Source organism: Leopardus geoffroyi, chromosome A3 (genome assembly GCF_018350155.1).
Source record: "Leopardus geoffroyi isolate Oge1 chromosome A3, O.geoffroyi_Oge1_pat1.0, whole genome shotgun sequence".
Classification (NCBI taxonomy): domain Eukaryota; kingdom Metazoa; phylum Chordata; class Mammalia; order Carnivora; family Felidae; genus Leopardus; species Leopardus geoffroyi.
Window position 1 is genome coordinate 125,109,296 of NC_059336.1, and position 22,742 is coordinate 125,132,037.

A 22,742-nucleotide genomic window follows, 5' to 3' on the forward strand; every position below is an offset into this window, starting at 1 on the left:
AATTGTAAAGCAAACACATCACGCTCTGGATTACCCACGATAAAACACTGCTTACTTTCCAGAAGCCTCCCCTTCCTCCTCCACAGTGATCCTGATTTATTTACTCCATCTTATCTGTTTTCCTGGTTTTATTATTGCTTTCGTGGCTACAGGGTGTTTGTGCAAAACTGTGCCTCTTCTTGAGTTTGCAGTGTTTAGATGTTATATATAAATAAGGTGGCGAGAAACATTTGCTCGTAAGGATGCTTTCCTTAAGATGAATTCACAACGGTGGCATTTTTAGCCAATTATTTATTTTCAAGGTTCTTGGAATACGTTGCCACAATTCCCCACTCCCCCAAAGAGTTTTGCGAATTTACATATCCATGAGCAATTCCATTTAATAAGTGCCTACAGTGATCCAGTCCCTGGGAAGAAAGGGGAGTCTGTGTATTAATTGCCAGGTTCATCGCACCCTTGCCAGCACTGGGTTTAAGTTTTCTTAGACCATCAGATCAAAGGTTCATCTTAGTTTGCAGTTTTTCTGACACTGGAAAGCAGAACATCCCTGTGTGTCTGTTTACTAATTAGAGCATCTTCCAATTGTATGTAAAAATCGTCCATTTAGCTCTTGGGATGTTGATATTCTTACCTACCTGGATGCATTCTTTATGTAATAGAAATAGCTGCCCTTTGGCATTCTGTGTCAGAGACTTTTAGAGCTGAGGTCTGGAGTTCATTTGGTCCAGGCAGCTCCCCAAAAGATATGTCCATGACCTAACCCGCAGAACCCGTGAATGTGACCTTAGTTGGAAGGAGAATCTTTACAGATGTAAGGTAAGGATTTTGAGATGAGGAGATTATCCTGGATTATTTGGGTGGACCCCAAATCCAACGACAAGTTGGATTTTTTTTTTAACGTTTATTTATTTTTGAGACAGAGAGAGACAGAGCATGAATGGGGGAGGGTCAGAGAGAGGGAGACACAGAATCTGAAACAGGCTCCAGGCTCTGAGCTGTCAGCACAGAGCCCAACACGGGGCTCGAACTCATGGACCTCGAGATCATGACCTGAGCCGAAGTCGGCCGCTTAACGGACTGAGCCACCCAGGCGCCCCAAGTTGGATTTTTTTAAAATCCAGAGACAGGGAAGAGAAGTCCACCTGCAGTCAGGGGCAGAGAATGGAGAGATACGGCCACAGCTAAGGTGTGCCAGGAGCCAGCAGAAACTGGAGGAGGCCAGGAGGATTATCCCCAAGAGCCTCCAGAGGGAATGCAGCCCTCCCAACACCTTGATTTCAGATTTCTGACCTCCAGAACTGTGACAGAATAAGTTTCTGTTGTCTTAGGCCACCAAGTTTGTGGTACTTCGTTACAGTAGCCCGAGGAAATTAACACATCCCTCATTTTACAGATGAGAATAGTGTGGGTGGCAGGACTTGCTGAGGGTCAGGTCCAGGGAGAGACTGGCTGGGACGTTTGCCCTTGGGTGCCCTGTGGCATAGGACCTGGCCTTCCTAGGGAAAGCTCACACTGTAGGAAATGGAGTTGGTGATGTAATCTCACATGTTAGGTCAGAACATACAAGAAGCTAGGCTCCAGTCCCGCTCAGAATCATCTGTGGTCTGGACAAGTGTTACTCTTCCAGATGGGCCTCTGTTCCCTCACAGCTGTCTGAATACCACAGTGGCAGCTGGATGGGTCCCTTGAATCTGTGAGATGAGCAGACAGGCTTTACCTTAATTCTTTACAAGTACGGACTCTTTGGGATAGCGGCTTCTTGCTCAGAATTTGCACTATGTTTTCTTTCCTGTTCTCTGAATACTTTTCTTTATGCTTGATTCTTGATGGCTGCTCATACTTGTGGGTCATAAAAAGGGGCTTGGGACACACTATAGCCAGCCCTATATGTAAGAAGCCCAAACACACTGAGTTCTTGGACAGGGCAAGAACAAAAGACATGGGTTTTTAAGTTCTTTGTCTCTGAGTGTGATCTTATTTAAGAAGTACTCAAAGGATCTAGAGCTAAAGTGCATAAATTGGTAGACACTAGAACATGTGACTTTTAACACTTGAAACATCTTCTACTGCTGCTGAAGAATTAAATTTTAAATTTTGTTTGAATTAAGTAAAAAAAAATAATCGGTTTAATTCCTGGAAAAATTTAAAGGATTTTTGGAGCAACAAATGCAGTCTGTGAATCTAATAAATCTATTAATCTAGTAATAAAGTATGTGAATCTAATTAGGTATGAAAATGAATTGGAGATGCAAAAATGTAAAACATAAAATGTAAAAAATAAAATTATAAAGTAAGTAAAAAAATAAAGTATGTGAATCTACTTTTCCAGCTGCAAAGTTTATGAAATCTAAATATAGATCTAGTATTTTCGATGAGAATTTAGTGTCCACATTGAGATACACTGTGTTATATTTATATATACACCAGATATTGAAGAGTTAGTACCAATGAGAGAACATAAAATAATCTCATTAATAATTTTTGTACTATGTGTGAAAATTATAGCATATTTGGATATGTTGGGTCAAATTAAATAATATTAAATTTAGTTGCACCTGCTTCTGTTACTTCTGAAGCTCTTGAGGGTAAGTTGCTCATAGTGACTCAGAGAGCATGTGAGCTGCCAAGGTTCTTGGAAGTGGTTTACTATAACTCCATCATCTCCCCCTCTTCAGGGATAAGGTGCATCAGGTGAGGCGAGGGCGGGGGGGTGGTTTATACACGTCTGGGTGCAGAGCCTGGGCTAGAACACAGGTCGTTACTGAGTTCCCGCCACCACCTGATGCTGGGCCTGCTGGAGACACCAGGAGTCCGACTGTGGGTTTTCCCCCAGGGGAAGAACCCTGTGAAAGATCAGCCCCACTGTCCACACTCAGCGTGACAGGTCTGAACCTCAGGGCTCAGCTGCCCCACTTTTATACATGGTTTGTTTCTTTTAAATAGCTGTGCAGGCCATTAGCTGGTTCTGTGAAAGTAGAGGAGTGCTTGTTGTCTCTCCTAGGATCTGGAGTCCCAACTTGGAGCCCAGAGGATGTGGGACTCAAATCTGACGCTGCCACTTCTATTTATGCATGGCCCGAGGCCATGAGACCTCTGTTTTCCTGCCCAGCACCGCCCCACCCCCGCTCCCGGGGCCTGAGCATGTCATTTCCCATACGGCCACTAGGTGTCGCCATCGCCCCACAAGTGGGCCTTCCTTTCCGCAGTCTAAGGCTCCTTGAGGGCGTACTGGGTGCTGACCTGAGATAGGGGCCGGGAAGGTGGGTCCCTCCTCCGGCTGTGAGCTCAAGGCGGTGGGCCTGACTTTGATCTCCTGTGATCACACTTTGATAGCGATGTTGCTCCCTGAAAACACAAGCTGTTTGTAGGCAACATCAGGAGTTTATCGGTCTCGTTCAATAGAATGCTTGCTCTCTGTGGAGGTCTCAACCACGTGGTGTCAGAGGCTTGCCCATGGGTGGTGTACCCTGCAGTGTCCCAGCTCCCTGTCCCTGGAGCTTGGGAGCGTTGGTGACTTGGCTCATGTCATTATTTGAGCAGGGATGGAAGGTCCTGCAGGATCTACTCAGGGGAGGTCCTGCTGAGACACTGCCCAGGTGCCTGCAGAATGCAGGCCTGTCCTCGTGGACCCTCTGTGCATGCAGGGGTCGGGTGGAAAGGGACCGTCACCCACTTTCCCTGGGCCACAGATGAGTAAATGACAGTCAGACTGAAGGATGTCTTGCTCAAGGTCACTTAGCTAGTCAGGGTTGAGCTGTCTTCTGTCCCAGCTCTATCCCAGAAAAGCTGCCTGTTATGTGTTGAATCTGTCCCCTGCACCAATTCATGTGTCCATGCCCTAACTCCCAGTACCTCAGAAGTGACCTTACTTGGAAATACGGCTACTGTGGATGTACTCAGTTAAGACGAGGTCATACTGGACTGGTCTGGGTCCCAATCCAATATGAAGGTATCCTTGTAAAAGGGGGACATTTGCACATAGACAAGCACACAGAGAGAACACCATGTCAAGGTGAAGGCAGAGGTCGGGGTGATACTTCACCAGTGCCATGTTGCCAACGGTCCCTAAAGTTGCCAACACACCAGCAGAAGCTAGGGGAGGTGCCTGGAACAGATTGTACCCCATAGTCCCCAGAAAGAAGTGGCCTCGCTGACACCTTGATCTCAGACTTCTGGCCTCGAGATCTGTGAGACAATAAACGTTTGCTGTTTCAGCTGCTGGTCTGTGGTACTTTGTTATGGCGGCTCTAGCACACTAAAGCAGTGCCCAAGCCTGAGAGGCCCTTTTGGATCCTCAATTCTTCCCCGCAGGGCCTCTGATGTGATCAGTCTCCTCTCCTTTTTCTCCTTGTTTGGCCTTCTGAACAAGTCCTCTTTCTCTCCCCCATTCTTCCAGCTTCATAATATGCCCCTTGCTCCAAAATGACCCACCCTGTATCAGTCCCCGACGGAATCCGTTCTTTTCGGAAGTTGAATTCTACCAGAAGGTACAGGAAAGCAATCTGATTAAGCTGATTCATACTAACAGGTGAGTGACTAACACCTAAGTGATGTGATTGATTCTAGGGAAAGGTCTCACTTGGTTTTCCCAAGGGCAATTATGTGTTCGAGAGGAGTTTGCTAGTTATTGAAGAAGACACTTTGTCGAGTGAAGAATACTTTTGTTATGTGGGTGCCCCTAAGTAATCCATTAAACATGTCATATGTTTTCCTTACAATGAGAGCAGAACCCTGGAGCCTGTGTATGTGCTGCTATCCTGGAAGTCCAGGACTGTTCTGGCTTCTTCACAATGGAGGCTCTCTATGCGGATCCACCCCTAAGCCCAGCCCAAGAGGCGAGAGCCAGTCTTCCTACCTCCTTCTGCAGCGGAAAGGACCAAGACCTGAGCTCTGCTCAGGCTTAAATACCTCTTATCCCTATGTCCCACAGCTCTGCTCTGCCCCTGTAAAAGTGGTTTGCTCACAGGGCTAGGGCTGTTTCAGTTGCTCTGACCAGACAGGTTGCTCCTGGGGATGGATGGTGCTGGCAGCCAGGCCCAGTTGGTCTCCTGGGAGTGGAGCTGCCTGGGTATGATGATGCCAGCCGCAGGCCACCCTGCCTGGCTTCAATGAGTGGTGGCCTATGGTCTTTATCTGAGAAGGGCTGGCATGGAGTGGGAGCCGAGGGCTTCTGGGAGGAGGCAGAAGGTGGGGCTGCCTTCTGAACTGGGTGCAGGAGCCCCTTTCTCCAGGAGCCTTGAAGAAGGAGCTAGAAGCTCTGGTCCCTAGGCCAAAGGCTGGGAACATGAGCAGAGTCCCTGGTGGGTAGAGAACTGGGTAGGTAGGTGCTGGGGTGGCTGAACGGTCCCCTCCCATGCCGTTCTCCCTCAGGATTGGCAGTCTCTTCCGCAGTCCTGGTGTGCCCTGGGGTAAGCCACACTTACACCATAGTGGAAGAAGTGGTCCTTCTTCCAGTAGAATGTGGTCCACTGTGGTGATGCTGTGAACCCATGAGATGTTTGCCCCACCTTGTCATGGCCCTCAAAAGGTGGCTGGGCTGGGCAGAACAGTAGTAATTGGAGTGAAGGGAATTCAGGGAAAGCTTCCTGGAGGAGGTGGAGTTTGAGAAGGGCCTTGAAAGATAGATGGATTTGTCCTGGAGAAAGGAGCAGAGAGGCCATGCTGACGAGGAAACCTTTGAGTGTGGATCCTGTGGGCAGCAGGCTGCCCCTCCAGGACCTTCTGGAGCCCTTCTGGCACAGGCAACATCACCGTGGATTTACTTATCCTAACCGCTGCACCCACTTCTGGATTCCCTTCTCATCTCCAAAGTGCTCATCACATTGAACCCCTGCTCTTCCCTCCACACACTCCCACCCCTGCCCACTTAGCTTTGCCATGGATTCCCTCCACCTTCATGCTTTCCTGCCCTTGCTGAAATCCTGCTGTCGTGTCCAGGCTCCACCCCCAGCTTGTTGGCGAAACTTTCCCCAGTTTCTTTCAGCCCATCCTCCACATTGGAAAGCACTCCTTTGCCCCCATGACCTCCCACAGTCACCATTCAGCAAACATCGGCTGGGCCTCTAGCTTGCTGGGCTTTGGGGCTCTGTGCCCCCAGCCCGCAGAAGGTCACAGTCAGGGGACAGGCAGACACACAAATCAGTCCCCATGCAGCATGGCCAGGCCTGGATCGTTGTAGACCTGGCCATCTGAAAGACTGGGTCCTTGCTGAAGCCTTGGCCACCTCTCCTGGCATCTCTTGGGAAGCCACCGTGGTGGGGGGGGGGCATCCCAATTAGCAAGTCCCTGTTGCTTGGGTATGTTCCCTGAGGTATTAGGTCACTCAGGTTTTAGCAGGGACCTTATTTGGAAAGCCTGGCTTCCTGGTATGAAATGGGAAGCCAAGGAGCGTCAAGCCTGCTGCTCTCAAGGGCAACACCATCAGGAACAAGATCACGTTTCTGTTTCCCCCCAAGCCTTGGGAATTGAAGTATGTGCAGAAATACAATTCATAAATCGATGGACTTTATTTTCACTGTTCCCAGGCTTTAATTTCCAGAAACAAAATGTGAGTGTTATGGCTGAAATTCTCCTAGTTTTAGGAACCCCACCATAACCCAGATTGTTTATGCATAGTTCACATATTATATGACAGGACTGGTTTGAGGAGTAACGAAGGGTCACGGGATTGCGGTCACACTGGAACAAGACGATCTGAGTGTGGTGACCTGTTATTTATACTATTTAGACCGCAAACCCTGCCCTTACACTCCTCCCCCCCACACCCCGGGGAACACTCAGGGAGCCAGGGAGCGGGGCCTCTCCCGGAAGCCGAGGGTGCAGGTGACTGGCCGCCAGGGCACGTCAGGGTCTGTCACTCACGGAGAGCCGCGCCTGCGCGCGTGCGCGCGCGCATGCGTGCGAGCACGTGTGCTAGGTGGGAGAAAAGAGATGGCTGGGTGGAGGAGAGGGCTCCTTAGCGGCGCCAGCCCTCACCTCAGTCTCCCCGTCTGGATTATGGGTGCGTCACAGGGAATCCCCTGGGGATTTTGATACCTGTGTGTAAAGAGGGCAGGAGAAGGGCTCCCAGGTCTGCGTGCGGATTCCCAAAGTGCTTCCTGGGAGCCGACCGGTGTTAGGCACTGAGCCTTTCAAATGACACTATGACCCGGGGGTTACTCAGGCACTAGGGCCTCTTTACCTCCCTCTGTTCCGTCACCCCGATTTTCAGGAGGCTGCTCCGTGTGCACACCCGCCAGGCAGGTGGGGTGAGAGCTGCCGTCACTTCTGCTCCTGGCATGAGACCCATTGCCCAGGGCACCTTCTCTAGCTCCGCTTTTTAGCGTTTATTTGTTTTTGAGAGAGACAGAAACAGAGCGTTAGCAGGGGAGGGGCAGAGAGAGAGGGAGACACAGAATCCGAAGCAGGTTCCAGGCCCTGAGCTGTCAGCACAGGGCCCGACAAGGGGCTGGAACTGGTGAACCCTGAGATCTTGACCTTGCGGTGGTTTAACTGACTGAGCCCCCAGGCGCCCCCTAGCTTCGCTTTTGAGCAGCGCCTCAGTTTTCTCCCATCCTTTAACACCTGCCCCCAAATGAACACTGCGCATCAGCTCAGTTCATTTTAGTAGAGTGCTCAGCCTTGCTGCATGCCTTTTGTGAGGAGAGGCCACTGCTTCTCAGGAAATCCGGGCCTCTGTAGTGGGAGGCAGGTGCCAGCTTCTCTCCTGAGACTATAGCAGGGATCTCGTGTGCTCTGCCTGAAGGTGTGCTCTGGACAGGTGGCGGTGGGGGCTGGGGGCCTCTGGCCAGGACCCCTCCCCAGGTGTAGAGCCCCCAGTGCGTCTGCCTCTGCCACGATCCTCAGCTCCCCACTCCAGCCTTTTTTCAGACCCCAGAAGAAGGTTTTCAAATGGCAGAAACTGGCTGAAGCACTCAAGATCGTAATATGGGTTGTTTTGACTTGGTTTTTGCTTTCCCTTAACAGAACTCCCAGTGTGCTGCCCTCAGTGGAACTTCACCTATGTCTCCGAGGTGTGCAGGGCACCTTTCCAGGAGGATGGAGCCTGTTGTTCTGGAGGATGACTTTCTGTTGACGCAGCTGTCCCCACTCACCATTGCATCCCTGCGAGATGCAGGGACAGCACAGGGGACTCCACTCTTCAGAACTGAAGAGGGCACCTTCCAATGATAAGAATCCGCCTTGGCCTCTGGCAGATGTGCTCTGGATGTGATTGATGGATACACTGGTGTCCTTCCGGGACAGTGTCCCATCTTGACCAGATACATGCCCATCCTTTGGAACCGAGGGCCAGACCGGCCTGGCTGGCTGAGATAGATAAGGAAAGGACTCAAGGTCTGTCTGAGCCCCCTCTCCCTGCTAATCACAAGCTGTCTGGGAGCACAGTTGGAAAATCAGGCAAGTCAGAAGGGGTCGAACCTCATCTGCAGCAGACTGGATCAGGAAGGAGGAAGAAGGAGAAACTTGGAAGTCACCAGGCTGCTTCTCACCAGCCCTGTGTCCTCACCCTGGACAACTCAGGTGTCATTGCTTTGACAAATGGACTGTGAGCTCAGTCCTCGTATGTGAGCGGGTGTGGAAAGCCTCTCCCTTCCAGACGCGGCAGCTCAGTACTTGCCTTGTGCACAGGCACGGCTTTCTTCTTGGAGAAGGAAAAAAGGCCATCCTCACAGTGAAACTTGCTTCATTTGTCTCAGGAGTAATGGTGAGCCTCTCTCTGAAAGCCACTTAATTATGTGGCGAGGGTCCTGCTGTGGTGAGTGCTGCAGAGGCCGTCCAGCCAGGCACGCTCCCCTTGTAAGTGGTAAAATATACAGTACGATTAAGTAGCATGAGAAACCCGAGTGTTGTTTCTGAAGACATCAGTCCGTGTTTGGACTGTTTTGATTTACTGTTAATTTGGGGAGGCTGGCTTCTCCTTGAAGAGCATGGAATGTGCACTTTTAAAATAATTGCAATCAAATCTCGCCCTGATAGGGGCTTTCTGGTTCCCTGGACACTGGGCAGCAGTACTCTGGGGGCGGGATATATTCATTCTGCAAAACATTTTCCCGAGTGTTCTTTCAGCCGATTCCCCCACACTCTTGTCAGGAGCAGGGTTGCATTGCTTCCCACCCCCAGATTCCTTCTTCATCTTTAAAGACTTCCTGGGGTCTGAAGAAGGGAGCTGGGGGCCTGGCGGTGCCTAATCTAGGCACCTAATCTAGGTTGTGGAGCCTGCCCTCCTAGTGCCGTTCTTGTAGGATTTCCTTTAGTTGGAGTGAACAGGGAGGTGGGAGCACATCTGTGTTCTATGAAAACTGACCCAGCACTCCTCATGCAGCAGGGTCTGCCTTAACTTCCCTCTTGCGGTTGGAATTGATAAAATGGGTTATTGAGTCATCCTCTTGATGGGGCCCACAGCGTCGGAACCTGTCCAGGGGCCAAGAGGTGAACTGAGGCAGGATGCATGCTTTACTCCATCTGATTATGTAAACCAGGCACTAGGCAAATCCAGGAGATGTCAGTATGAGGGGCGGCAGGTTTTCGGCTGAATCGTTTAGGGGAGTAAAGTGAGAACCCACATTTTAAAAAAGTTAATGCTAGGAGAGGAGACAGAGGAAGCAAAGAATTTTTACTTTTTCATTTTGCCTTACAAGGTAATTTGAAAATAAAAATTACCCTTTGAAATGTTGCCAGCAGTGACTGAGTGAAAACCAGTGAGGGTTCAGAAGTTAGAGTCCTACTCTGGTTTCAAATGAGGTACTTAATGGGCCTTTCCCATCATTGAGCACAAATACATATCCCTAACATTTCTCCAAAATTTGATTTTGTTCTCCATTTCAAGGAAAAAGTGTTGTGAACGGGCTGAGCCTGGTTTCCCTGGCCATGACAAATTCTCATGAAACCAGCATACAGGAACTGGATTTTCACAGCCGTCTTTGGGTTGGCGGGGGGGGGGGGGGGGGTCCCCAGGTGGTGGGGAGCTGCCCCTGATGTGGGTTTCTGGGAGTGGGAGTTGGGGGTGGGGGAAGCTCCATACAAATTGGATGCGAATATAATTGATATTTAAGTCTCTCTCTGGAAACTTAAACTTTGATAGTTTACATCTCCGCTTAATAGCATATTAAATCATTTTATAACCCTTAACAACTGTTTAATCTTTTCATTGTTGAAAAATGAGGTAATTGATCTAAGCCATGTCAGAATATGCCAGGAAAAACTTATTTAAATGTACCACCCTTCGCCATGGCATTCAAGGGATTCAAGGGACCTGTATGTGTTTTAGGGGAGCCCTCCTCTCCCACAGTGGGTCTCACCCTGAATGGGGTCAGACACAAAGAATCCTCAGTGGGCAGAGGCTGGGGGAGGCCAGTAGGGGGGAAAGGCAGAGCCTGAGATTTGGCCCTCAGGCTATGGTATTGTGGCCATCCAGGATTTTGGCTTCTAATTGGGCATTGTTTAAAACACGCTTTTCTGGCCGACAGTATGTTCTATGATCTCTCACTGCATTCGGCAAGGTTGTTTGTGGGCCGTCACAATTGGAGTGCTCGTGGCCCAAGCGAGGGAGAGTGAGAACAAGAACAAGAACAAGAGAGGAGAGAGTGAGTGCTCTGTTATTCCAAAAACAAGTATGCCTTCTCCTTGGGAATGACACCAAAGAATACCTTCTAAATGAAGTATGTTTCCCTTCAGAGATTACAGCATCAGTGGATCAAAGTCCCCTGGAAATAGCTTTTGGCAGCTCTGAGGTTCTCTGTAACTCTTCTTTGACTTGAGCAGGGCAGCCCTGTGCTGGGAGCAGCGGCTGTCCTGCCTTTGGAGGCCGCGGAGCCAGGGGTGGGGACAGATAGGTGTCCTGTGGATCTGCTGACCACTCTGCAAACCCTGTGGCCTCATGTTGGTTTGGAGTTGGTTTGGTTGGACGTGGTTTTGTTTCTCTGGAAAATTGATTGTGGCGCACGGGCTGGCTCCCTCTGTCCAAGTAATGCAATACAGGCATCTTCTAAACTTAAACAAGGCTTTGGCAATGCTGGTGAAATGTATTGTCGTCAGCTCCGTGTCCTGACGTCCTCCATAGACTTGAGGAATGTTTGGACCTTGGCCCCTGAGCCCTTTCTGGTTTAAGTTTAATGAGAGTCCGGGCAATCCAAATGTCTACCTGGCAGCAGGGAAGAGACCCTTCACGTTAATTATTGCTAAGCTCAACTGTCTCCTTCCAAGCCCCATATACAGCCCTACACATTTGTATACATTTTATATGGTCTATTTCCATTATAAATTGCCCATAAATTAAATACAGATTTTCTTGGGAACATCTTAAAAAAAAGGGAAAAGATCCGTGTGATACATGTTTCTGGTATTGGAGGTGATGTGGGTTACAGAGGGGGAGCGTGGGCCCGTGTGCTGACTCCCCAACACGGAGGTCATGCGTCTGGGTTAAGGCAACCTGAGTGGTGTGTGAACGGATATGCAGCGTGCCTTTTCTCCATCTTTCCTGTTGTGAGCTGCACATCGTGATTTTGAAGAGAATGGAGACTGATTGATTGACCTAGACAGGCTGGAGCAGGTCCAGAGGAGGACAGGAGGACAGTGAGGGATGGGAGAGCTCCCCTCTCTCCTCTAAGAGAAGGCTGGGCTTGTTGCATTTGTCTGGAGGGGAGCGCTCTCAGCACCGTGCAGCGATGCTTTGGGGAGTCATCTTCATTGCGAGGTGTGTTGCCAGCGTAATCTGTTGCTAATAATGAAGTACTAATGTACGTTAAATAAGAAATTAGAGCAGATTCAAGGTTCATCTCTAAAATGTCCTTCTCGTTCCCTTCCATTCCCAAAAGCTGTGCCCCAGCCTTTGCTGCCTCAGGGACTTTGCACATACTGCTTCTTCTGCATAGCTCGCTTGCTCTCTCCCCTCTTTTTGGTTTGTACTTAATAATTAAGTCTTCCTTGACTACTCTATTTACAAATGTACCCTGAGTACTCTCTCCTCTTCCTTTATTTCTCTTTATTTTATTTATTTTTTTTAATGTTTATTTTATTTTTGAGACAGAGACAGAGCATGGACAGGGGAGGGTCAGAGATAGAGGGAGACACAGAATCTGAAACAGGCTCCAGGCCCTGAGCGGTCAGCACAGAGCCCGACGCGAGGCTTGAACTCACGGACCGCAAGATCATGACCTGAGCTGAAGTCGGACGCTTAACCGACTGAGCCACCCAGGCGCCCCTTCCTTTATTTCTCTTTAACTATCCCTGTTTGACATTCTGTGCATTTTATTATTTTTTTATTATTATAAGCAATAGTAAATATAGGGTCTATGAGGTAGACCTTTTTTTTTATCTCTTTTTTTCTTTCTGTCTCTTTCATGCTCTATTCTATTCTGGTGCCCAGCACCTGGTAGGTGCTCAGTAAAATGTGTTAAATGTGTATATGAATGCCCACGGATATGTGGATATGTGTTTGGAGGTCATTAGTTACATGTTATGGAGGAACAGATATTGCAAACATTGCTTGAGGAGACTAGACTTGAACCAGTTGCTGGAAATTACAAAAAGGTAGGTTCTAGTCTAAATTTGTTTTTTTAATGTTTATTTATTTTTGAGAGAGACAGACAGAGGGCAAGCAGGGGAGGGGCGGAGAGAGAGGGAGACACAAAATCTGAATGAAGCAGGCTCTAGGCTCTGAGCTGTCAGCCCAGAGCCTGACACGGGGCTCGAACTCATGAACCATGAGATCGTGACCTGAGCGGAAGTCGGACACCTAACTGACTGAGCCATCCAGGTGCCCCTAAAAAAATAATTTTTTTTTTAAAGAAATACAAGTTTCCACCAAGGACTGAGCTGACCTCTAGGGGTGGGAATGCCTGTGGAGGAAGTATCTAAGACAAGTGAGGATGGCTGCTCATCAAGGGGGCTGTTGAGAGGACACCTGTCCTAAGGTAGGGTTATGGGATCACAGGTATCCTGACTCTCCTTCTCTGTGATTTTGTTCAGGGCCTTAAAATGCTCTATCCTGGGCTCTCCTAAAAATCAGTATGCTTTTGGGAATTTGTGCTGGATCACACAGCTCTGGCTGGGCTGAGCCCAGATGGCACAGGTTTCTTGCTGAGAATGTGAGCCCCCAGGGTGCTGTCATCCTGCTGTGGCTGGGGTGGCCTCTGTACCTCCAGCAGGTGGTCTGGCCCTGGTGGTCTCTGGGCTGCCTTTCTCATGGTCTACTGGACCTTTTCCCAGGGCCCAGTGGTGCTGCAAGTTAATTTGTCCCCAAATGAGATATTCGTGTCTTTATTCTCCATTCAAGTAACTATTAAGTGTTATGTTCCCCCTGTGAATCTGCTCTGGTCATTAGGGCCCCATCCCCCAGGCACTGGGCTTGACACTAACTCCCTCTTCCTCCTTGTGTCCCACCAGCCCCAGCTCAGACTCCCACAGAGTGGGGAGAAGGGCCGTGTAGAGATTTAGTGGTCAGCACACCAGTCAGGATGCCTAGACCTGGGCTGTACAGCTTCAGAGCTTAGAGGTGGATGAGAGAGTTTCTAGTAGGGCTTCGCTGAGGGAGCTCTGGAGGGGGGCTCAGCTGGAGTCTCGCACTGGAGCAGGATGAAGCCAGCCCCAGCAGGAGCCCCAGCAGGAGCCCCAGGAGGAGCCAGGGCTGCAGAGCTGGGAGCGGAGGAGCCTGTTGGTCAAGTCCAGGGCCCTGGGCCCCACGTGTGTGCAGGAGGACTAGAAACCATCCCCCTTTCCCATCTTTCTTCAAGGTAGGCCCTGCATCAGTGTGGGGCTCAGGAATAGACAGAAGGCATGTTGCACAGCCCAGCACCAGGATGCAAAGTGTAGAAAATGCCATCTAGAGGCACCACTCACTTGAGTGGTCAGAGCACCTGGGCTCCATTACACGTGAGCTGAGTGATCTTGGATAAGCCATCTGACCCCTCTTATTGCGGTGTCTGCATCTGTGTAGTGGGGACTAGACTCTAATCATGAGATGGTTCTCTTGATGTTAGGTGGGGGTGTGTGGCTTTTTCTTTTCATTATATGACTTTGTGTGCTATTTGATTTTTCTAAACTCTACGTAGGCATACGTTTGATTTTAATAATAAAATAGATATTCGGAAACTTCATGAAATGCTATGTGAGTATGTCAGTCTCTGCTTTCTATCCTGGGGGCAGAGACAGTAGTAACTGGCTTCTGGAGCCCTGAGCTTCTGCCTAAGTATTCTGAAGCTGTGACACCCAGACGTTCCCAGGAAAGCCTTTGTAGAACTAAAACATCTTTTCTGTGTTGGAGCCTAGAAGAACATGCTTTGAGGGGGCTCCTCTGTTCTAGCCTAGGGCCTGTGGGGCTGTTGGGGAACAATCGTGTGACCCTGTGCTTTATGGCCCTGCGTGGTGCATGAAATCTTCCCCACTTGGGCTTCATAAATTATTCTGTGGGGTCCATTAGAGCTGGGTGGGGAGCAAGAGAGTGATTTTATGGGTGATTTACACATGGCCTTTGTCTGAGATCCCACATGTTGCCAGCTGGACAGCGGCTTCTGGCTGCTTCCATGGCAAAGCCCTGGCCCTGAGGGGCCCCCACAGTGTGAAATTATACCACATGACCTGTGGCTGGGCAGAGGGGCTCTAAGACCCCACAAAGAGGTCCGCCTCCAGAAAATCTAGGAAGGAAGTAAAGTCATGTAGCCCTGTCTCTTCATCTGTTTTCAGGAGGACTTGGAGTTCAGTCCCTTATGGTAGACATGGCTTGTCCCCCTGGAGTAAGAGTCCTCCCAGGAAGAAATCATGATTTTGGAGCTTGCTGTGCCTTCGAGATCATAAAACCCAGCTTTGGATTTTACCATGGAAGAAACAGGCTCGAGACCTTTCAGAGGGTCATGTAGTTGGTCAATAGCAGGGCTGAGACGAGCTCTCTTTCTCCTACCTCATGTTGCCTCTTTGGACCAAGGGGAGCTGAGGATGGGGGAGATTGGTGCCTCTCCATGCCTAGATGGCAGTCTTCTAGAGACCCCGAGCTTATGGGAATGTGGTCCTTCTGCCTGGGTAGGGAGTCTGAGGCATCAGTTGCCTTCCTAGCCTGGGACCACATATCCCCCTGCCTCCAGCACTGGGCCTGGTGCTGCTGGGATGTCCTGGTGCCTTCTCTGAGGCTGCCTGGTATTGCCCAAGGTTGCCAGAGCACTCACACCATGACTTCCTTCCTGGTCATGGCTGTGGAAGAATGACTCATCCCTCACATGTTCTGTTGATGGTGGCAGCAGTTGGGTGCGGGGTGTTCATGGCTTCAGCTCCATCGGTGTCCCATCTGACGTGGGGGAGTGGGGAGGCCTGGCCTGGGGAGTGCACTTGGGCCATTACTCACTGCCTGTGTGGCCTTGAGGGAGTCCCTTTCATTGAGCTTTTCCAGGAGCTATTGCTTCTCCTGGGAGCATTTTAGGAACATTGGTGTGACTCAGCCTTGGTGGCATGGAGACCTGTGTGATACCTCACTCCTGCGAGTGCCTCTGTCTTACTGCTTCCCCACTTTGCGGGCTCATACCTGAGCATCCATGGAAGATGGACATCCATCTTGAAGCTCTTTATAAGTTTTGAACAAGAGGACCCACATTTTCAGTCTACCCCAGGCTCCTGGAATTATGTAGCTGGTCCTGTCCCCACGCCCAGCTGGTCTCTGATACCCTTCATGCAGTTCGGATGGATGACTGGGGAGGGATAGGGTAGGGGCAGAGCAGAGGGCACTTCCAGATGGTGAAGGATACTTGCTGGCTGGGATGAAAGGGTAGGATCTATTTCCAGAGACTATGAACTTGGCAAAGCTCTTCTTGGAAACTCACAGGCCCTGCTTTCTGTGGCTTTTCTCCCTGTGTTCTCCATTTAGGCTTTCTACATTCTGCTAATTTCTTACCTCCAACCCCAAAGGTCTTGCTTTTAGGGCAGGTTTTATGGGGTTCGCCATTGTAGTAGTTAGAGTAGGCTAGATCAGGTAGTAAATTAACCGGGAAATCCCGGTGGTTTAATGCAATGTTTTATTTCTTGCCTGTGCTTTCTGTCTATCACAGATTGGGGGTGGAGATTCTGTTCTACGCAGTGACTCAATGTCCTTAGCTCATGGCATCTCTGCCACTTGTATCCATACCATACAGAGTACACAGTTTCTCTTGATTGCTCTGGCAGGAGAATGGGATGAAGGAGGGTCCCCCAACTGTTCTTTTATGCTTCAGCTTGAAAGTGACCTGTATCACCTCTGCTCATAGCCCATATGCCCAGAATTAGTTCTGGGGGCTCCATCTAACTGCAAGGGGACTAGAACATGGGGCCTTCTACTTTCAGGAGGAAGAAAAGGAATAGATACTGATGAACACCACCAGATGTGTCTGGTCAAATGGCCCCAGAAACTTTTGTCAAATAGGTGAATGAGTGGAAGGAAAGAGAAATGCTATGCTCACATCTCTTCATCTGAAAAGAATTGTGTTGAATCTTTATGTGAGAGTATTTTCAGTGTTCACTTATGGATTCTTAAATGTAAAGCCCTCAGCCAGGCTCTAAATATCCCTTGTGGCAGAAAGACATTGCCCATTGCCTGTTGTGGGGTCTGGAATGTCAGTGAGCCAGGCCTTCCTTGGGTGTATAGGGTATCTTCTGGGGTTGAGCAAAGTGGGAGAGAAGCTGATATAAAGTGGTGCTTAGTATCTATGGGTGTGGACTGCTGGCAGACTTTAATTCTGATAAACTTAAAAACAGGTGTAACCAATACGAATTTGATCCCATTTGATGCCATTTGGGTGTAAGAAATGTCACATTTATGTTTCTAAACCATGAAGCAAATCCTGTAGCTACAGCTAAGGTAGACTCTGTCTCCTTTTCCCCACGCCTCTCCATCCCAGAACATTGGTCTGAAGCCCCTGATCTGTTGAATGTGCTAGCTCCCAGCCCCATGGCCACTTGATTGGGGTTCTGCCTGCCTGCCTGCCTGCCTGTCCCCATCATTTCCACCGACACTCAGAGGCATTAGCCACCAGCCACAGTGTAGCCAGAAGATTTAATTATGAGTTACCTCATTTCATTCACATTTACGTGGCCAAAGCCCATTGCAGACAAAACACCAATAAAAGCCCAGGCCCAGAGAAACACAGGGCTGTAGAGCAGAGGAAGCAGGGTTGTTCTCATGGCCCAAAACTTGTGTCTTTCCCCCCGCCTCCTTTTTTGGCAAGAGAGAAAATGAAATAAGTTTAAGAACGACGTACAGTCCACATTTGATGGCTGTAGAATGTGTATGGCCTTCAGCTGCTTCCAGCAAATTATTCATGATCTATTTGAGCATTAGCTAGACGCTGACACCATGTCTCCCTACACTGACTCAGCCCCCGCTGGGGCCCTACTTGGGGCCTTCTGACTGGGGCCTTGATGGAGTCTATACCTGAGCCAGGTAACTCCCCTTAGGAGCAACTCTATGCTCACGTCCACTGATGGGCCCTGGAAAGTGAAGCATTTGCAGGACCTCGAAGTAGACCCTGACACCTGGCTTGGGACATGGGGGCCGTCAGTCTGTCCTGGGAACAATATAGCACAGGCACCCGCCCAGGCTCCAGGCACCCTGGCCAAGCCTGGATTGTGTGTGGTTTCCACCTAAGGAAAAGAGCCCATTTATTTGTATTTCTTATGGTTCCCAATAAGGGAGTAATTGCCCCTCACCTCACTTTTAGTATCGCTGTGCAGCACTTTTGCCCTAAAGTGGTCCTAAAGCTTGGGTAAATTGGAACTCTGGTTGGACAACCAGGAGATCCCCACAACCCATTTTGTGACCTTTGCCAATTCCCTTCTTTCTCCGGGCCCTGGTTTTATTTTGTCTTTTAAAAAGCAGGAGATATCCAAAAAAAAAAAAAAAAAATCTTTTTTTAAAGATCCATGAGAGCCGTTCTTCAAACAAAAAGCTCCATATATAAAATAGATAACCTCTGAATTGCTCTTTTGAGACTGTGGGGCAGGGACAATGCTGCTCATGTCCCTGATTCTAAATTTTTTTTTTTTTTTTTACATTTTTATTAATCTTTGAGAGAGCACAAGCAAGGAAGGGGCAGAGAGAGGGAGACATAGAATCCAAAGCAGCCTCCAGGCTCTGAGCTGTCAGCACAGAGTCTGATGCGGGGCTTGAACCCATGAACCGTGAGATCATGACCTGAGCTGAAGTTAGACGCTTAACCGACTGAGCCACCCAGGTGCCCCTCATGTCCCTGATTCTACCTTACACCTACGGTCCACTCCCCTGGCATCCTGTAAAGGACTCTGTACCCCGAAGGACTCCATCTGGCCTAGTTTGAAAACCAGCAGGGTGGGTCATCTGTGAGGACATGGTGATATCCAGCATTCTGATTTTTACCTCATCCCTCCCTTGACAAAACAAAATAAAGCCAAAAGGGCTACAGAACTCCCATAAGACCCAAGAATTAAGGCAGAGAAGATGGGGCCAGTGTCTTCATGAGAGTTTCCTCTTTCTCCTCTGTGGTTTGAAGCACTATGTGTTGACCACTGGACTGCCTCCATTTCCTGGGCCTCCCCTTGTCAGCCAAACAGGTCTGTTTGGGCCCTGGAAGGGGTGGTGGCCCACCCTCTTCTGGTCACCTTCTACTGACCTGGTCCCCAGGCCTTGAGACTCTCAGGATGGAACACTTGGGGTGTTCTGTCTCCTCTGGAGAGGCCTCTAACTGCCCTCCCCCACCCCCATGTCAGGAGTAGATGAAGAGGTGAGGTGAAGAGGGGAGTACTGGCTGCTGGGGATTCAGGAGAGCGTAATTGTTCTCTTCAAATTCTAGTTGGGTAAGGACCGTCTGCTTCGTTCGTAGTAGATGATTTATAAGTATTTGTGGAGTAAATGTAAGTGTGGTGGGGGAAAACAGGAAAGCAGATTTCAACACATGGAAGAAAATGTTGAGATTGTGATCATTCACAAGTCTTGGTCACCGGTGGTATTGAGTCAGTGGTCGATGGCCCTGTGGCAGAAGCTCGAGGCTCAGAACACTGGATGGGCTTGTACTCGAACACCTCCAGGTGTGCTCTCACCTCATCATGGAGGTCTTAGAATCCAGAGAAGAAAGATGGCCCACTTTGTCTGCGGCAATTTCCTGGACAAAGTGACTTTCTTTGTCCCAGGAAAGTTGCCTTACTCTTGCCCAATTAGCCTGGTGAGGACTAGCTGAAGGAAATCTCCACTTGTTAATGGTGTGGAGACTGAGCGGACAGAGATGTGTGTGTCCTGGGAGGCTCAGCCTGGAATGCTTCACTGCAGGCGCCAATCACTGGGTGCCCCCCCCCCCCCCGATCGGGTGGCCTACTTCCCTCACTGGGTCAGTGCAGTAGATCTTGCTTTGCTAGGCTCATGTTGCAAGTGAGTTTTCAATTTCTGGATTGAGGAGGGAGGCTTGGCATTTTAGCTTTGCAGCTAAGTCTAGGACATACCTGGCCTAGGAGGTTTCCTTTTCTGAATGTCATCAAAGCAAAGAGCTTCTTCCTCTGTGATGTTTGGGGCTGTCCTTCAGTGCCCTGAAACTTGATGGAGCTAGGCAATAATCCCATAATGGCCTTGAGAACACCTGGGTCTGGAAAGGCCCTCAGAGGCATCTTCTTCCTCCCTTGCCTGCTAGAGAAACTCCTGGTGCAATCTTTGGCAGGTGGTCCTCCAGTACCAGGATCCATCTTGGAGTCACCACCTTTTGAGATGGCCCGTTACACTCTGCACTGAGCAGATAGATATGGACGCATCTTATGGCCCAAAAAGTGGCACAGATATAGTAGTATCACACTCCTGTAGCTTCCCAATAACTTGTAGCTGTCCCTGGGTCCTGGCTCTGCCTTCTGGGGCCCTGAAGCCTGTGTTGTGCTCCCTCTGATCCAGGAAAGCCCTTCAGGATCTGCAGGCAGCAAGGTCCCTGCCCAGCCCCTCAGCCGATCTAGGACTGCATGATGCTGCGAATCAGGATACTCTCCTCCTCTTCTGAGGGAGGGTTACCAAGGCCACCAAATGACGAGGGGTCTCCTGTCCTGGTACTGCTGTTGGACAGTATTGGAGCCCCAGGGGAGAGGTGCAGCAGGCTTAGGGCTCTAACCGGTGGGAGTGGCTTATCCAGCAGTCCTGAGAATCTTGGAGTCTACCTGGTTGTGGCATTGGAAGGGGCTGACATGCTCTCATCCACTGGGGTAACCTTTTTGGTTTGGGCCATATCTTCAAAAGCATCATCTAGTCAGATGTTGGGAAGCAGCTAAGGCTTTGCTGCTTGGCAGAAGAAGGTAGGAGCAGAAAGAGGGAGAGCTCTGTATTTATTAAGTTCCTATGGTGTGCTGGATTCTTCTGTGTAGTGTCTCATTTAGCTCTCACCTAACTCCATGGGCTAGTGGTGTTTTTATTTCACTAGAGAAGTCGGTGTTGGCCCTCGGCCACAGTGGAGTTTAGATTGAACTTAGGACCACCTGCCCCAAAGCCTGTGTTCTTGGTTGCTGTCCCAGCCTGGCTTCATGGTCTAGCTCTGCACCACTCTGGACAGACCTGCCTTCTCTCTGGGCCTTAGTTTCCCATTTAGAAAATGAGGAATTGGACTGTATTTCCTTCCAGAGCATCATCTGTGAATCTTACCCTGGAGTTTTCCTGAAGGTGAGTGTAGCCAGCAGGTGTTTTGGGAAGGAGCAGGCCTTTTCTGAGTGGACAGCAGCATGTTCTAGAACTTTCTGGTCTGGAGAACAGCCAGTTGCTGGGTTTACCTCTTTCCTCTGTCACCATTGGTGTGTTTCCCAATCATAAAAGGATCTTCAGCATCCCTGTTGGCACGGTGCCCCTCTCCCTAAGCTGGAGAATACCTGAGCTGGCTCATCCTCTGTGCCCACAGTGGGTCTCCTGTGCTGGCAGTGTTGACTATACACTGAGCCCCAGGAGTCTTTCAGCTGGAGGAGCCCCAGGGCAGAGCTGATGAGCGGATTTGCAGCTTGTAGGTGGAAGTGTGTGAAGGCTGGGCATCTGGGGTACAGGCACTTCTGTCTGGGAAGGAAGATACACTCAGGCAGGGCTCAGCCCAGAAGCCAGGAAGCATGGCCCGTGATCAACTCCCAATAAAGAACATTCTTGTTAGGATCCTCTGGTGGGAAGATGTGTTTTGGTACTACACTCTGTCTGGGTTTATGCCTTTGCTGGCTTTAGGATATGGTTAGAAAAAAGCCACCATTTGAGAGAGGAGCCCATAGGAGCCTTTTGGCCCCACCCCCTCCTTTTACTTCCTGGGAGTTTCTCCCCTGACCTCTAGTAGCTACTTCTAGAGGGAGCTTGCTGGAGCTCACAGAGGCATTTATTCCTCTGTGTGTCTAAGGGCTTTGGTGTTTAATGGGCACATGTTTGTGGTTGCAGACATGTACCTGGGGAATAGTTGCCAACTGCAAACCTCCATCATAGCACCCGGGCTCAGTGAACACAGATCCTCTCCTGTAGGCAGCTGTCATTGTGGGGAACACATGACTTGCTTTAACTCTGCGCCTGGATTTGTGAGTGGGAAGAGGGCCATTAACTCCTGGAATATCTAAAATGACTTTTCATGACAATGGACTTCTCAGGAGTGTATGTGTGTAGCAAGATTCCATGAGCTGGTTCAATATCCCATTCTCAGATAGCTGGGAAATCAGAGGTGTCCCAGCTGCAGGCAGAGGCTGAGCTCACAGGGACATGCCCATCCATGTATGTGTGTGTGAGGTGACACCCATGGGGGCTGGTTGTATGTGGTATTGTCCATGTTGTTATCCATACCCACTGACATGCATGTGTCCATCATACTTAGCCTACTCCTAAGGCTTCCATTCAGACTTTGACTCCATGTGACATTTGTCACCACATCTCTGTCATGTGTGATCCTCTGTAGAACTTTCTGGCTCAGTGGGGGAAGGTCACCCAGCGGGAGCAGCTTCCTGGGAGGCTGCACAGAACTCCTTCAGACCTCTCTTCTGGCCACTGGCCAGCCTCAGTTGGAAGGGAAGGGGCTTTGAAAAGACTTTTGCCTGTTGGCCATCCAATACGCCTGAAAGGATACCAGCCTGATGAGTGAAGTTGCAATAAATCAAGACCATGTGGTCGGCTCCCCCTTGAGATGCTCCCTGTTAAAGAAATTGGTGGGTGGGAAACATTTTTGGCAATCAGCCCTGAAGCTTCTCTTATATCCCCTTTCTCTTTGCTCTTCCACCCTCAGATCTGAAAGAGTCATATGGTTTATTTTTAAAACAGAAACAACCCTAAACTCTCATGTCTCTGGGGCCAAGAACATCGCTTCCCATCATTCAGGTCTAGACTGGGAGCAGATTGCATCCCTGGTGTAAGTGCTGGAGAATTCAATGTCATGAGGCTTGGAGTAATTGGGGAGGGGGGTGGGAAGAGAGGGCATCTTTTGTGCTTATAGTGGGTCAGATGATGTAGCAAATCCTGGAATTTGGGTGCTATGGCATTGGGAAGGGAACTAAAACCCCAAAGAGGAGGAACTGGCCAATGCTGTCCAGGGAAGCAGACCCAGGATTGGCTCCTACCCTCAGGTTTCCTGCTTTGAATTTAGGCTTCTTTCCATTGAAGAGCCTGAGATTTGAAGGTTGTGTTGGAGTTTGGTTTGAAAAAGAAAAACCATAGCAAAAGAAGGGAGAGGAAAGCCCTTAGGTCATAGAAATGGGAGAAGGAATTCTGGGATGATGGGAGAGAGGAGGTCTAAATGACCAAGGGAATTTGCTCAAGATGTGAGGGCATTGCAGGATCTTAGTGT